The sequence below is a fragment of the Talpa europaea genome (assembly GCF_964194135.1).
Source record: "Talpa europaea genome assembly, contig: HAP1_SCAFFOLD_102, whole genome shotgun sequence".
Lineage (NCBI taxonomy): Eukaryota > Metazoa > Chordata > Mammalia > Eulipotyphla > Talpidae > Talpa > Talpa europaea.
Genome location: NW_028168017.1, coordinates 73,704 through 87,260, shown reverse-complemented (window position 1 = coordinate 87,260; position 13,557 = coordinate 73,704).

Genomic DNA, 13,557 nt, shown 5'->3' with positions numbered 1-13,557 from the left:
AAAAAAAAAAAAAAAGCATAAACTCTTTCCCTAGGAAGAAACCTACCTGCCTAGAGAACCCAAAAAATTAATCTCTCTATGTCCCAGAAGTTCCATCTCCAGACCCATTTCAGCCTCCAACCTCCACTATCCTCTTTGGTCTCCTCAGCCTCCTGCTCTGATCTCCCTGCAGAGGGACCCTGGGCTCTGGCTCTATGGTCAGCTTGTCCCTCTCAGCACCCACTGTCATACTCACCAGTCTGCCCCTGTCCTGCCTTACCTACATCCTTCAGGGCCTCCTCCTTGGTCTGTCTGTCCTCCTCCTTAGCTTGGCCCAGATTCCCTTGTTCCTGCAGCTCCTGCATCTGTGTGGAATGTTCTCTCTGGGTGTAGCAGGCAGCCCCCAGGAGCAGGAACAGCAGCAAGGGCAGGCTCACCAGGAAAGCTGGCTTCCAGGGAGAAGCCCGGGGGAAGAAGGGCTCTGCAGATAGAGACCCCCACAGAGACCCCATCAGGACACAGCCCAGGACAGCCCTGCCCAGCACCCCTGGGGGTGCTGGCCCATCCCTCTGTTCTGCAGGGAGTGGGGAGGGGGAGCAGCGCTGACCTGGGATGACAATGACCATGGCCTTCTCCTGACCCTGGACCAGGTTGAGGATGGAGCAGGTCATGCTCCCCGCAGAGCTGTCTCTCACCACCAGAGTGGCCTCCATGCTGAACAGCCCCTCAGTGTCCTGGGACCAGATCTTGGAGAACTCCAGGAACTGCTCTCCACTGCACCTGGGGCTCCGGGAACCAGCCCAAGGCCATGCACACCACGCGCACTCCATCCTCCTCTGGCTCCGAGATGTGCACTTGGGGGGCAGAGCCCATACCTGTGGAGGGAAGATGAGAGCCAGGTGGGGCAGGACCCAACTGTGCACACCTCCAGGGGAGGCTGACAAGGTGAATTTCGGGGTGTCTGGGGGAGGCTGCCTCCTGGGGGGATAAAGATGATGACACTGACACAAGACCAAAAGGAAAGAGCAGGAGAGGCTGGAGGGGCCTGGCTCCTCACCCAGCCCTGCAGCAGACCTCTCCTGACTCGCCCACTGCTCCCCTCAGCAGTGTGTTTCAGTCAGTCTGCCTGTTCTGTTCCCCGCTCTGTCTCTGGTGAATCCTCTCAACCCCCACACCTCTGGCCTGTACTCCAGCTCTTGTATGCATGAATAAATAAATCTTTAAAAAAAAAAAAAAGCCCTAATTCTTCATCCTTCATATTGAGCTCACATCCTGCCACCTACCTTTTAGTTCCCTCACACTCTGACCCGGGGTTCAGCCATGTGACTTCATGTGCCTGATGCAAGATCAGCTCATGTGACTCAAAAGTTTTAAAGTTGCATGTGCCATGGGTCTTCCCTCTGCCATCTCCATGGAAGGACATCGCAGTCCAGGTGCTGGAGGATGAGCTCATAGAGCAGGGCCTGTCACCAGCCTTTCCCCCTGAAGCTGTCCTCCCTCAGCCAGGAGTCAGTGACCACTCACGTAACAAGCCCAGCCAAGGTCTACGTGGTGACCTTTCCATCTGACCAAAAGATGTAGGAGTAAGGACAGTGTGTTTTAGTCATGTCCATCCAGGTTAGCTAAAGTGCCCACTGGCCAAAAGTTATCACAAGACCATTGATATAGGCCACTGAAATGTTTTCTTTGATTCCTTGTTATAGAGCATCATTATTGCGATAGGCAACTGATACTCATTACTAATATCCCTAATATAATATAAAAAAGAGATATTAAAAAGCTTGGAAGTCTCTATAATCCCTTTAAATACTCTGTGTTCCTCTATTCATCCAAGAGTCTTATATCTAAATCTTGCTGATGACTGACCTGTCCACCCACCGCCACTGTGTGACTCTTCCTCCCCACCATAACTGCACTCCACGCCTCCAGGCAGTCTCTCCTGCCTTCTCCTTAGTACTCCAGAGTCATCATCCTAAGGCCTGTTCTACTCAAAACTTTCAATAGTTCTACACTCAAACACAATAACACAGAACCCCAAGTCTTCTCTATCTGCCAGCTGATTTCTTCCCATCCCTCTTCTTTCTGCTGCCCTCACTGTCTTTACCAACTGTGCCCTCAAGGCCCAAGACTCCAAATCCATGAATTTAACTGCTGTTACCACAGTCACCATGCTCTGGGGACTCCCTCATCCTTTCTTCTTCTAAGCTAAAGAGCTTTATGGAAACTGGTCTGCTAAAACAAAATCCCAGCTCAAGAATCTACTTCCTACTGAGTTTTTATATTACCTTTGGTAGCATTAATCACCTGCCCTGGACCTGTGTGCCCTGTATCCATAGTATCATTTTGTAACAGTATTGTCATCTCTCATCACCATGACTCCTCACTCCCATGTGAGTCAGAAAATACTGAATGCACACTCACACCAGATCTTCACACCAACTGTTCCCTCTGCTTAGAAATTCCATTTCAGGGCCTCCCTGGTGGTGCAAGGGATTAAGATGCAACCTATGAAGCTATCTGCAGCCACTGCAGCACAAGTTCGATCCCCGGCCAGGGAGCTACCCTCATGGTCCAGCAGACCTCTCCTGACTTGCCCGCTGTCCCCCTTAGCAGTGTATTTCAGTCAATCTGCTTGTTCTGTTCCCCACTCTGTCTCTGGTGAATCCTCTCACCCCCCCACACCTCTGGCCTGGACCCCAGTTCTTGTATAAATAAAAAAATAAACAAACAAACAAATAAATAAATAAATCTTTTAAAAAAAGAAATTCCATTCCCTTGGAGCTAGAAGGGATTTTGCTCAGTGAAATAAATAGGAAGGAAATAGAAAAATATCAGCTGCTATCACTTATAGAAGGAATATAAGGGATCGGGGGGGGGAAAGAGAGAAAAATACTAGCAGAAAACTATAAATCAGAGACATTTAGCAGGAGAGGGAGAGAGGGATTAAAACAGGGGTAGGAAGAGCACAAGAGACTGTGATGATGGATCATTGGTAACTTGGTGGTGGGAAATCTCTGGGGATAACACCTGAGAGGAGAAATCAAACACTACAAAAATGAACAATGATGTTATATGTTATACACACACACACACACACACACATATATACAGATATATGTGTAAAAAGATTTCCAGTCCCTGTAATCATCAACATAATGACTATAATTAACACTGCTGTGTGATATGTACAAAGATTGTCAAGAGTGACTCCTAAGAGCCTCCCTGGTGGTGCAAGGGGTTAAAACGCAGCACTATGAAGCTATCAGCAGCCACTGCAGCACAAGTGCAATCCCCAGCCAGGGAAGTGACCCACAGGGCACAGCAGACCGCTCCTGTTTCACCCACTGCTCCCCTCAGCAGTGTATTTCAGTAGATCTGCCTGTTCTGATCCCCACTCTGTCTCTGGTGAATCCTTTCACCACCCCCCCATCTCTGACCTGCACCCCAGCTCTTGTATGCATAAATAAATAAATCTAAAAAAAAAAAAAAACAGTGACTACTAAATGTCTGTTTTGTTGTGGTGGTGGGTTTTTTTGCTTGTGTGTGATGTAACAATTTTTCCTCCTTTGCTTCTTGTGTTTTTATCTATATTAGAAAATGGATTGTAGGGGTCTCCCTGGTGGTAGAAGGGGTTAAGCACAGCCCTATGAAGCTATTCACAGCCTCTGTAGCAAGAGTCCAATCCCCAGCCAGCCAGGGAACTACCCACATGGTGTAGCAGACCTCTCCTGTCTCACCCGCTGCTCCCCTCAGCAGTGTATTTCAGTAGATTCGCCTGTTCTGTTCCCCACTCTGTCTCTGGTGAATCCTCTCTCACCTCCCCAGGTCTTGTATGCATAAATAAATAAATAAATCTTTTTTAAAAAAGAAAATGGATCGTAATTAATGTATTGTGGCAATCATTTCACTATACATGTAAATCAAATCATCATGTTATATACCTTATATTTACACAATAAATGTATTATATATCTATGTATATTAATTATTTCTCAATAAAACTGTGTGGAAAGTAATTCCCAGATATCTACTTCATTTTAGCTCAATACTAGGGACCATTTTTGCTCAGAAACAACTCTAACTCCATGGTTCTCACCTTAAGCATGTACCGGAATCACCAGGAGAGCTTGTAAACATGGAATGTGGGGACTTCCCCAGATCTGACTCAGTATATTGGGAAGTATCCAAGAATGTGCATTTCAAAAAGTGTTCCTGAGTGGATTCAGATGGTGTCAAAAGAGACTCTGTGCTTCAGTCCCCAGAACATCATATAGGTTAATCAGTGGAAGAGTGCACCCAGAAAATATCGTGGCTTGCAACATAATTGGAACAGCTCTAGGGCATCAGATATGAGAAAGTCAGCATCAAAAGGGACGCAGAGGAGATTTATACTTCCTTGAATAAGATATAGGGGGCCTCCCTAATGGCACAAGGGGTTAAACATCAGCACTATGAAGCAATCTGCAGCTACTGCAGCAGTGCAAGTTCAATCCCCAGCCAGGGAGCTAACCCACATGGCGCAGCAGACCTCTCCTGCCTCGCCTGAAGCTCCCCTCAGCAGTGTCTTTCAGTAGATCGGCCTGTTCTGCTCCCCACTCTGTCTCTGGTGAATCCTCTCACTCTCTTGCACATCTGGCCTATACCCCAGGTCTTGTATGCATAAGTAAATAAATCTTAAAAAAAAAAAAAAGAATAAGATGTAGGTGGAGAGAAACACTTGGAGTCTGTGGTCAAGGATGGATGCTTCAGTACAAATTGTGGCACTGCCACTCAACCAGGCCTTGACCAGTTTTTTAGGGAAGCACAGCTAAAAGTTGTGGAGATACACATACTTGGCTGAGAGGAAATACATGCAGACAAGCTGGATGTTTTCAGCAGACCAGATCCCTTGTGAAAAGGACGAGGACACAGTGTGGAGTACACAATCACTCTCCCCTCCTAGCACTGGGACTGACATCCTAAGACTCACTGACAATGTGCACATGCTGTGTCTCAAGCCGGAAAAACAGAACAGGTGGGCAATCAGTGTGTCACAAACCTGAGCTAGCATGTGCCCTGCCAGAGCATGTACTCCAGAGGTTAGATGACCCTACTCCACACCCACACCCTATGACGCAGCATCTCATAAGTTCTGTAGACCTGCAGAAGTCTGGAAAGCTCAAAAATCTAAAATCACTCAAAACTGTAATACTACCAAATGGAAGTTAAAAGTATTTCAAATCTCTATGTTAATACCACAAATAATTTTTTTTTAAATAAGAAACTGGGCCTCCCTGGTGGCGCAGCGGTTGAGCGCTGGGTTGCAAAGCTGCCTGCAGCCTCTGCAGCTCCAGTTCGATCCCCGGCCACCTGGCAAGGGTCCCACATGGCAGACCTTTCCTGCCGCCCGCTGCTCCCCTCAGCAGTGTACTTCGTCAGTCTGCCTGCTCTGTTGAATTCTCTCACCCTCCCATGCTTCTGACTGTACCTAGTGCTTGTATGAATAAATAAAAAAATCTTTAAAATAAAAAAATAAAATAAAATAAGAAACCTAAAGCAGAAAAATAGGCACAGATAAACACGCCAAATAGCAACTTGAACATGGGAAAATGAAATCACAAGAGATGAAATCTCCAATATACAAGAACAAAAATATGGAAGACTGTATCTTCTTATCAGGTAGAGAGTTTGAAATTACCATGACAAAGCAAGTCAAAGGAAAGGGATAAAACCCAGAATGGCTAATCAAAGAGATAAAACAAAATTCAGAGTAATAAATAAATGGATTGGGAAATAAAATTAGTGAACAGAAAATAGAAATTTAAGCCTTAAATGATAAAATAACAGAGTTATAGGATGCAAAAAGATCAACAGAGAAAATACAAATTTCTGGAGAAAACTATTGAAGCAGAATAGATCAAACAGAAGATCAAATATGTGACCTCAAAACTAATAATGCACAAAGGACACAGGTGGATGAAAGAAGAGGAAAATATGAAGAAACATTTCAAGATCAAGCCAGCTCATTGAGGAAATGGTATTCATTCCAGAAGGGAAGAGAGAGAGAAGGGAGCAGAGAACTATTCAAAGAAATAGAAAAAAAACCTGGCGATATGGGGAAGGAAATGAATATACAAGTCTATAGAGATAAAACTACACCTATTAAATAAATATAATGAAACCTATACCAAGACATATAGCCATGAATCTACCAAGAGTTCAAGATAAAGAAACTGCAGGTGGCTAGGTGGGAAAAGCAGATAACCCATAAAGTTACTCTCATAAGACAAACTCCTATCAGATTTCTTCAAGGAAACCCTACATGCAAGGAGAGAATGAAATGACATATTCAAAATACTGTAAAATCATCCAGTCAACAATACTATATTCTACAAGACTTGAAGATATGAGGAAAAAATAAAGACCTTCCAAACAAATAGACGCTGGAGTTCACGAACACTAGGAAGTATATTAAAAAGAACATTTCTACAAATATCAGCAGAAGAAAATTAAAAAAAAAAAGTAAAACCAGAAAACTAAAAACAAAAATGGCAGTAGTAAATCAATAATCACCTTATATGTAATTGCACTGTACTCGCCAATGAGAAAGGCAGAGTGGTTGGCTGAAACAGAAAACAAAAGCCAACTTTCTACAATTTCAAGGAGTCTCATCGCAGCTCCAAAGAAAAACAAACAGGTTCGGACCTCCCTCATGGCCCAAGGGGTTAAGCACAGCACTTTGAAGCTATCCACCTCCTCTGCAGCGTGAGTTTGATCCCTGGCCAGGGAGCTACGCGCATGGTATAGAAGACCTCTCCTGACTTGCCCCTTGCTCCCCTCAGCAGTGTATTTCAGTCAGTCTGCCTATTCTGTTCCCCACTCTGTGGTGAATCCTCGCACCCCCACACCTCTGGCCTGTACCCCAGCTCTTGTATGCATAAATAAATAAATCTTTAAAAAAAAAAAGTACTTCTTCCATTTCATATAAAAGATAAAACCCATTTTCTTTAGATTTTAGATCTTTATTCCTTTTATTAGTCACAAGAAAATGTGTTTCAAAATCAAAAACAAAACAGTGGCTGGAAAAAAAACTAAAAAAAAAAAAAAAAAAAAAAAAAATGTTGCTCCAGATAAAAAGGCACAGAGAGCCATAGCAAACAAAATTGAATTCCAGTTCAAAAAAAGGAACAAAGGTAACAAGTGACATGAAATCACACATCAGGAAGACCTAAAACTCATCAAATGAAGGCATCAAATAAAGGAGTATCAAAATATTTAAGGCAACTGTTAATAAACCTGAACACGTATTAGTAGCAATATCTGACCCACACAGTGGTAAGGGACTTCAGCACCCCACTTTCATCAACTGACACATCCACCAGACAGAAAATCAACAAGGAAACAGTTGCCTTAATTGAGGAAAAATATCACATGGAACTAATAGACATTTATAGTTCATTAAACACAAAAAAAGCACAGTAAATATTTTTATCAAGTCACAAGAAACAGTCTGCAGAACAGACCATATGCCGAGTCAGAAACCAAGTGTTGGATGGCGCCTGGGGTTGACATGCAAGGTATGAAGCTATCCGCAGCCACTGCAGCACAAGTTAGATCCCCAGCCAAGGAGCTATGCACATGGCGCAGCAGACCTCTTCTGGGGTCAAAATAAGGGGGTTGCAATTGTATGGGGAATATAAAAATAAAAATAAAATTTAAAAAAAAAGAAAAACAAAAAAGAAAAAACAAACAAAAAAAATCAGACATTATCACTAGTGCGTTCTATCAAAACTTCAAAGATGAGGGCGTCGCCTCGTGGCACAGCGGTTGAGTGCTGGGCTGCGAAGCTGCCGGCAGCCTCTGCAGCGCCGGATCAATCCCTGGCTGCTGGCTAGGGTCCCACACGGCGCAACAGACCTCTTCTGCGGCACCTGCTGCTCCCCTCAGCAGTATATTTCTTCGTCAACCTGCCTGTTCTGTTCCCGGCTCTGGCTCTGGTGAACTCTCTCACCCTCCTGTGCTTCTGACTGCACTGAGTGCTTGCATAAATGAATAAATCTTAAAAAAAAAAAAAAAACAACAACTTCAAAGATGAACAAAGACCTATCCTTCTCAACTCTTCAAAACAATTGAGCAACAGGGAATGTCACCAAACAAAGTTAATGGACCAACATTAACTTGATACCAGAAGCAGAGAACAACATCACAAAAAAGAAAGCTACACACCAATATCCCTGATGAACATACTTGCAAAATTCCTCAACAAAATTGTAGCAAACCTAATTCAATAAAAAGAATCACACTTTCTGACCAAGTGGGATTTATCCCAGCAACACAAGGATGGTTCAACATTTGAATATCAATCAATGAGATTCCAGCTCATACCAGAAAGATGGCTATTATCAAAAAGTCAAGAAATAATAAATTTTGGTGATGATCAGGGGACAAAGGACCCTTGTGCATTATTGATAAGAATATATTTGGGGGCCTCCCCAGTGGCGCAGAGGGTGGAGCACAATGCTGTGAAGCTGTCAGCAGCCTCTGCAATGCCGGTTCGATTCCCGGATGGCCAGGGAGATACCCACATGGCGCGGCAGACCTCTCCTGCCTCGCCCTCTGCTCCCCTCAGCAGTGTATTTCAGTCAGTCTACCTGTTCTGTTCCCCACTCTGTCTCTGGTGAATCCTCTCACCTTCCCGCACCTCTGGCCTGTAACCCAGTTCTTGTATAAATAAAAATAAATCTTTAAAAAAAAAAGAATATATTTGGTGTACCCACTTTGGAAAATTTGTTCCTCAAAAAAATAAAATAGGATTACCATATGGTCCAGTAATTCCACTTCTGGGCATTTACCTGAATAATATAAAAACACATATTCAAAAAGAGATATGTCCCCTATTTTCACTGCAGCACTATTTACAATATCTGAAGTATGTAACAACCCAAATCCTAGAGGAGAGATGACTGGATTAAGAAAATGTGATGGGCCTCCCCAGTGGCGCAGCGGTTGAGTGCTGGGTTGCGAAGCTGCCTGTAGCCTCTGCAGCACCGGTTTGATCCCCAGCTGCTCCCAGGCCACGGGAGGAGGGTCCCACATGGCGACCTCTCCTGCCGCCCGCTGCTCCCCTCAGCAGTGTGCTTCAGTCCTTCTGCCTGCTCTGCTCCCCGCTCTGGCTCTGGTGAATTCACTCACCCTCCTGCGCTTCTGACTGTACCCAGTGCTTGTATAAATAAAATAAAATAAATAAATAAATAACAAATAAATAAATAAATCTTTAAAAAAAAAGAAAATGTGATAATAATAACATCATTCTTTTAAATATATATATATTTATTTATTTATGCACACAAGAACTGGGGTGTAGACCCCAGGTGAGGGGGGTGTGAGGATTCACCAGAGAAAGTGGGGAGCAGAACAGAAGGATCAACTGAAATACACTGCTGAGGGGAGCCACTGGCAAGACAGGAGAGGTCTGCTGCACCATGTGGGTAGCTCCCTGGCCTGCCAAGGATGGAACTCATGCTGCAGTGGCTGGCAATAGCGCTGTGTCTTTAACCCCTGGACTACCAGGGAGACCCTAATCACATCATTCTTAATGGTGAAAATTGAAAGCCTTCCCTTTAAGATCTGGACCAAGACAGGATGCGCACTCTCACCACTGTTTTTCAATATAATACTGGAAGTCCTAGCTAGAGCAATTACACAAGAGAAGGACATACAAAGAACTCACACTGGAAGGGAAGAAGTAAAACTATCATTATTTGCAGGTATTATGATAATATAGAGAATCATTAAAAGTCCATAAGAAAAATTAATTAAAACAATAAATGAGCTTAGTAAAAAAGCCGTTTACAAAATCAACACGCAAAAATTAGTAACCTTCCTATATGCAAACAATCAGCCTGATAATGAAGAAATTAAGAAAGTCATCCCAATTATAATTGTACCAAAAAATTAAATACCTGGGAATAAACCAAACAAAGGAGGGAAGACCTATAAAAGGAAAATTATAAAACACTGTTAAAAGCAACAGAAGAAAACACAAACAAATGGAGGAATATTCCCAACTCACATATCAGAAGAATTAACATTATCAAAATGGTAATTCTACCAATAGCAGATTCAATGCAATTCCAATAAAAAATCCCAGCGTCACTTTTCAAAGAAATAGGATGAATATTACTGAAATTCCTATGGAATCCCAAAAAACCTCGGAAAGCCAGAGCTCTCCTGACAAAAGGGGAAGAAAAGAGGTATTGCACTCCCAGAACTCAAACTACAAAGCCATAAAAATAACAATAGTGTGGTACTGGAATAAAAGCAGACACAGACCAATGGAATCAAATTGAAAGCCCAGAAATAAAACCACACACATATGATCAACTAGTTATAATAAAGGAGCAAAGAAGAGACACTGGACAAGGAGATTCTCTTCAATAAAAAGTGCTGGGGAAACTGGACAGCCACATGCGAAGGAATGAAACTAGACGACTACCTCACGCCACAGAAAAACCAACTCAATATAGATCCAAGCCTTGAATGTAAGACCTGAAACCATAAAATATATAGACGAAAACATAGGTAAAACACTCCATCACATACACTGCAGAAACATCTTTGAGGACGCATCTCCAGAAGCAAGGAAAACAAAGAAGAAAATAAACAGCTAGGACTACATCAAACTAAAAAGTTTCTGTTTAGCAAAAGAGACAGTAACCAGGGCCTCCCCGGTGGTGCAGCGGTTGAGCGCTGGGTTGCGAAGATGCCCGCGGCCTCTGCGGCGCCGGTTCGATCCCGGGCTGCCCCCCGGCTGCTCCCCGGCCACCAGAGGAGGGTCCCACATGGCGCGCAGACCTCTCCTGCCGCCCGCTGCTCCCCTCAGCAGTGTACTTCGGTCCTTCTGCCTGTTCTGCTCCCCGCTCTGGCTCTGGTGAATTCTCTCACCCTCCCGCGCTTCTGACTGTACCCAGTGCATGTATAAACAAAACAAGCAAGCAAATAAATAAATAAATAAATAAATAAATAAAAACATGCCTCTATAAAAAAAAAAAAAAACATACGTAATTTAATAATTAGGCTAATGCAAATGAAACATTACTAAACACTGTGTTATAATAGAATTGTTAGTTTAATAATCTTTCTATTATGTGCTTGACTTTAGTACCTTTGATATTAACTGCATTATAATATAAATTCACCCATGACAATTAATTATGAATAAACATGAGTAAGTAGTAGTAGTAGTAATTAGTACAACAAAAATATAAGAAAGAGTTAATAGCCTGTCTACTTAGGAATGTGGCTAGGTCCAGATGTATTTTGGACATAAATCACTGCCCTGTCAATGATAAGCTAAACCTATGAGCAAGCTGATTTCTTTGATGTTCACCGATCCTATGCCTTTAGAAAAAACATATATACTGGCCACTAACAAAAATAAAGCGCACTCAGATTTACACTCTCTCTTGAAGTGTGTCTGTTTGTCATTTCTTTAACCGAATCCCTGACCACCCTGCGCAATCTCTCAACCCTGAGACGGCCTCATCATCTACTGCTGTGCTGGTCCGCGACAGTGGGTTTCTTGTCTTTAGTCACTGTCTCCTGCAGGAAGCAGCTCTCTGAAGGTGGGGTCTATCTGTTTGTACACAGCACTGAGCACATGGCTGATACCCTATAAATACTGGTGGAATGCAATGAATTAGTGACTCACAAGTGTTTCCAATAAAATAAACTCAAAGAATAAAATGAGGGGAAAGGCCTTTTCACATTTTTGACAGCTGATGTTGTGACACACTGAAGCAGGAAGTTTCCCAAGCCTGTGGCTTGGGGGAATCTGATGCTTAGTTTCTGTTGCTTTCCCAAGCCTGCTGCTGGGGGGAGTCTACCACTTTGATTCTGCTGAAGATGAGCAGTTGCTGGGTGTGCTGCACTGCTTGTCCATGTTGGTAGCCATGACACCCTTGAACCCCCTTCCCAAACAATCAAGAATGCTTATGCTATGATGGATGGGATAGCAAGTTTCCTCATACAAACTGTATAAAACCTTGCCATTCTTGTTTTGGGGTGCTCAGCCCTTTGGGGAGCGATCCCACTGAGCCCGTCGGTGTGACAATTAAATTTCTGTCTCTCCACCTCTCAGAGTGCCCTCTGATTTCCCTGGGAAATTGCCCTAACAACACCATAAACCCCACAGTGAGCAATTGTCATCCCTCCCAGTCGTGTTACAGCTCAGTGACTGCTTTTTTTTTTTTAAAGATTTATTTATTTATGCATACAAAAACTGGGGTACAGGCCAGAGGTGTGGGGGTGAGAGGATTCACCAGAGACAGAGCGGGGAACAGAACAGACAGATTGACTGAAATACACTGTTAAGGGGAGCAGCGGGCTGGTGAGTTAGGAGAGCTCTGCTTCGCCATGTGGGATTGAACACGTGCTGCAGTGGCTGTGGATAGCTTACAGTGCTGGGTCCTAACCCCTTGAACCACCAGGGAGGCCCAGGCTCAGTGACTGCTCTTAACTGTGTCATCACATGAGTGGTTGGGGAGCACCCCCATCTTTCTAGAGCCAGGGCCCCCACACAGCCATCCTTCCTGAAGGAAGAGCTCCTAGAACCCATGGGCCCCATCCACCCAAGGGAGGCACAGGAACTGGGAGGGACATACTCACCTTGGGACCCCCCGGGGGGCAGCTGGAGGAGGAGCAGCAGGGAGGGGAGGAGGCAGAGCACAGAGCTGGGGCAGGAACAGGGTGCCATCTCCTCAGGGCTGGGGAGAGACAGGGCAGGAGGCAGCCAGGCTCACACAGAGGAGCAGGGTGCCAGGAGCTCTGGGCTAAGGGGGGAGCAGGGCCCAGGGACCCCCCCACCAGCAGGAGCAGGGCCCATCCTGGTGACTCCTTAGGCCCAGAGACCAAAGACAGACCTGGCTCTCCTCAGGGCTTCTAACTAGAGACCATGAGGTTTATTGGTTTATCCCTTCCCCTTGTACCCCACGGAACTCACACCCCAGACCCTCTCTGCTCAGAGAACTTGGGCCCAGCACCTGGGCCTGGGGTGCAAACTGCACCCCCCACCAACCATCATCATACCCTGTCACTCACCAGGACAGAGGCCCAGACCCAGGCCCCCATGAAGGACAGGCCAGTGCCTGCTTGTGATCCTGTCCCCTTCAGTGTGAGCAGGTGTCCCTGAGATGCCTCAGAACACACGACACTGTCCCCAAGGAGTCATCTCAACAGCAACAAAAACAACAAAAAAAATTGAAAAATGTGTCTGTAAGTTGAGTAGTCTAAAGAGATGATAGTGTAACAGCTATTATTGTGTCTTATAATACAGAGATTGGAAGCTAAGGTGTGATAATTCTGGATACAAGTAAAGTAAGGTGTGTTTGTGTTTTAAAAGAAAGAAAAAAAAAACAAAGGGAAGTGTTAAAGGTCTGAGTGAGGGATTTTTGACAGAAAATTTTGTGTTCTCAAGTAACTTGCCGTGAAATACTTTGGTTAACTTAAATGTCAGTTGTGCACCTGTGTGGCACCAGGTTTAGTTATTTTGATACATAAAATTATTTCTTGTTGTGAAAACAAACTGATTCAACCTGGGCA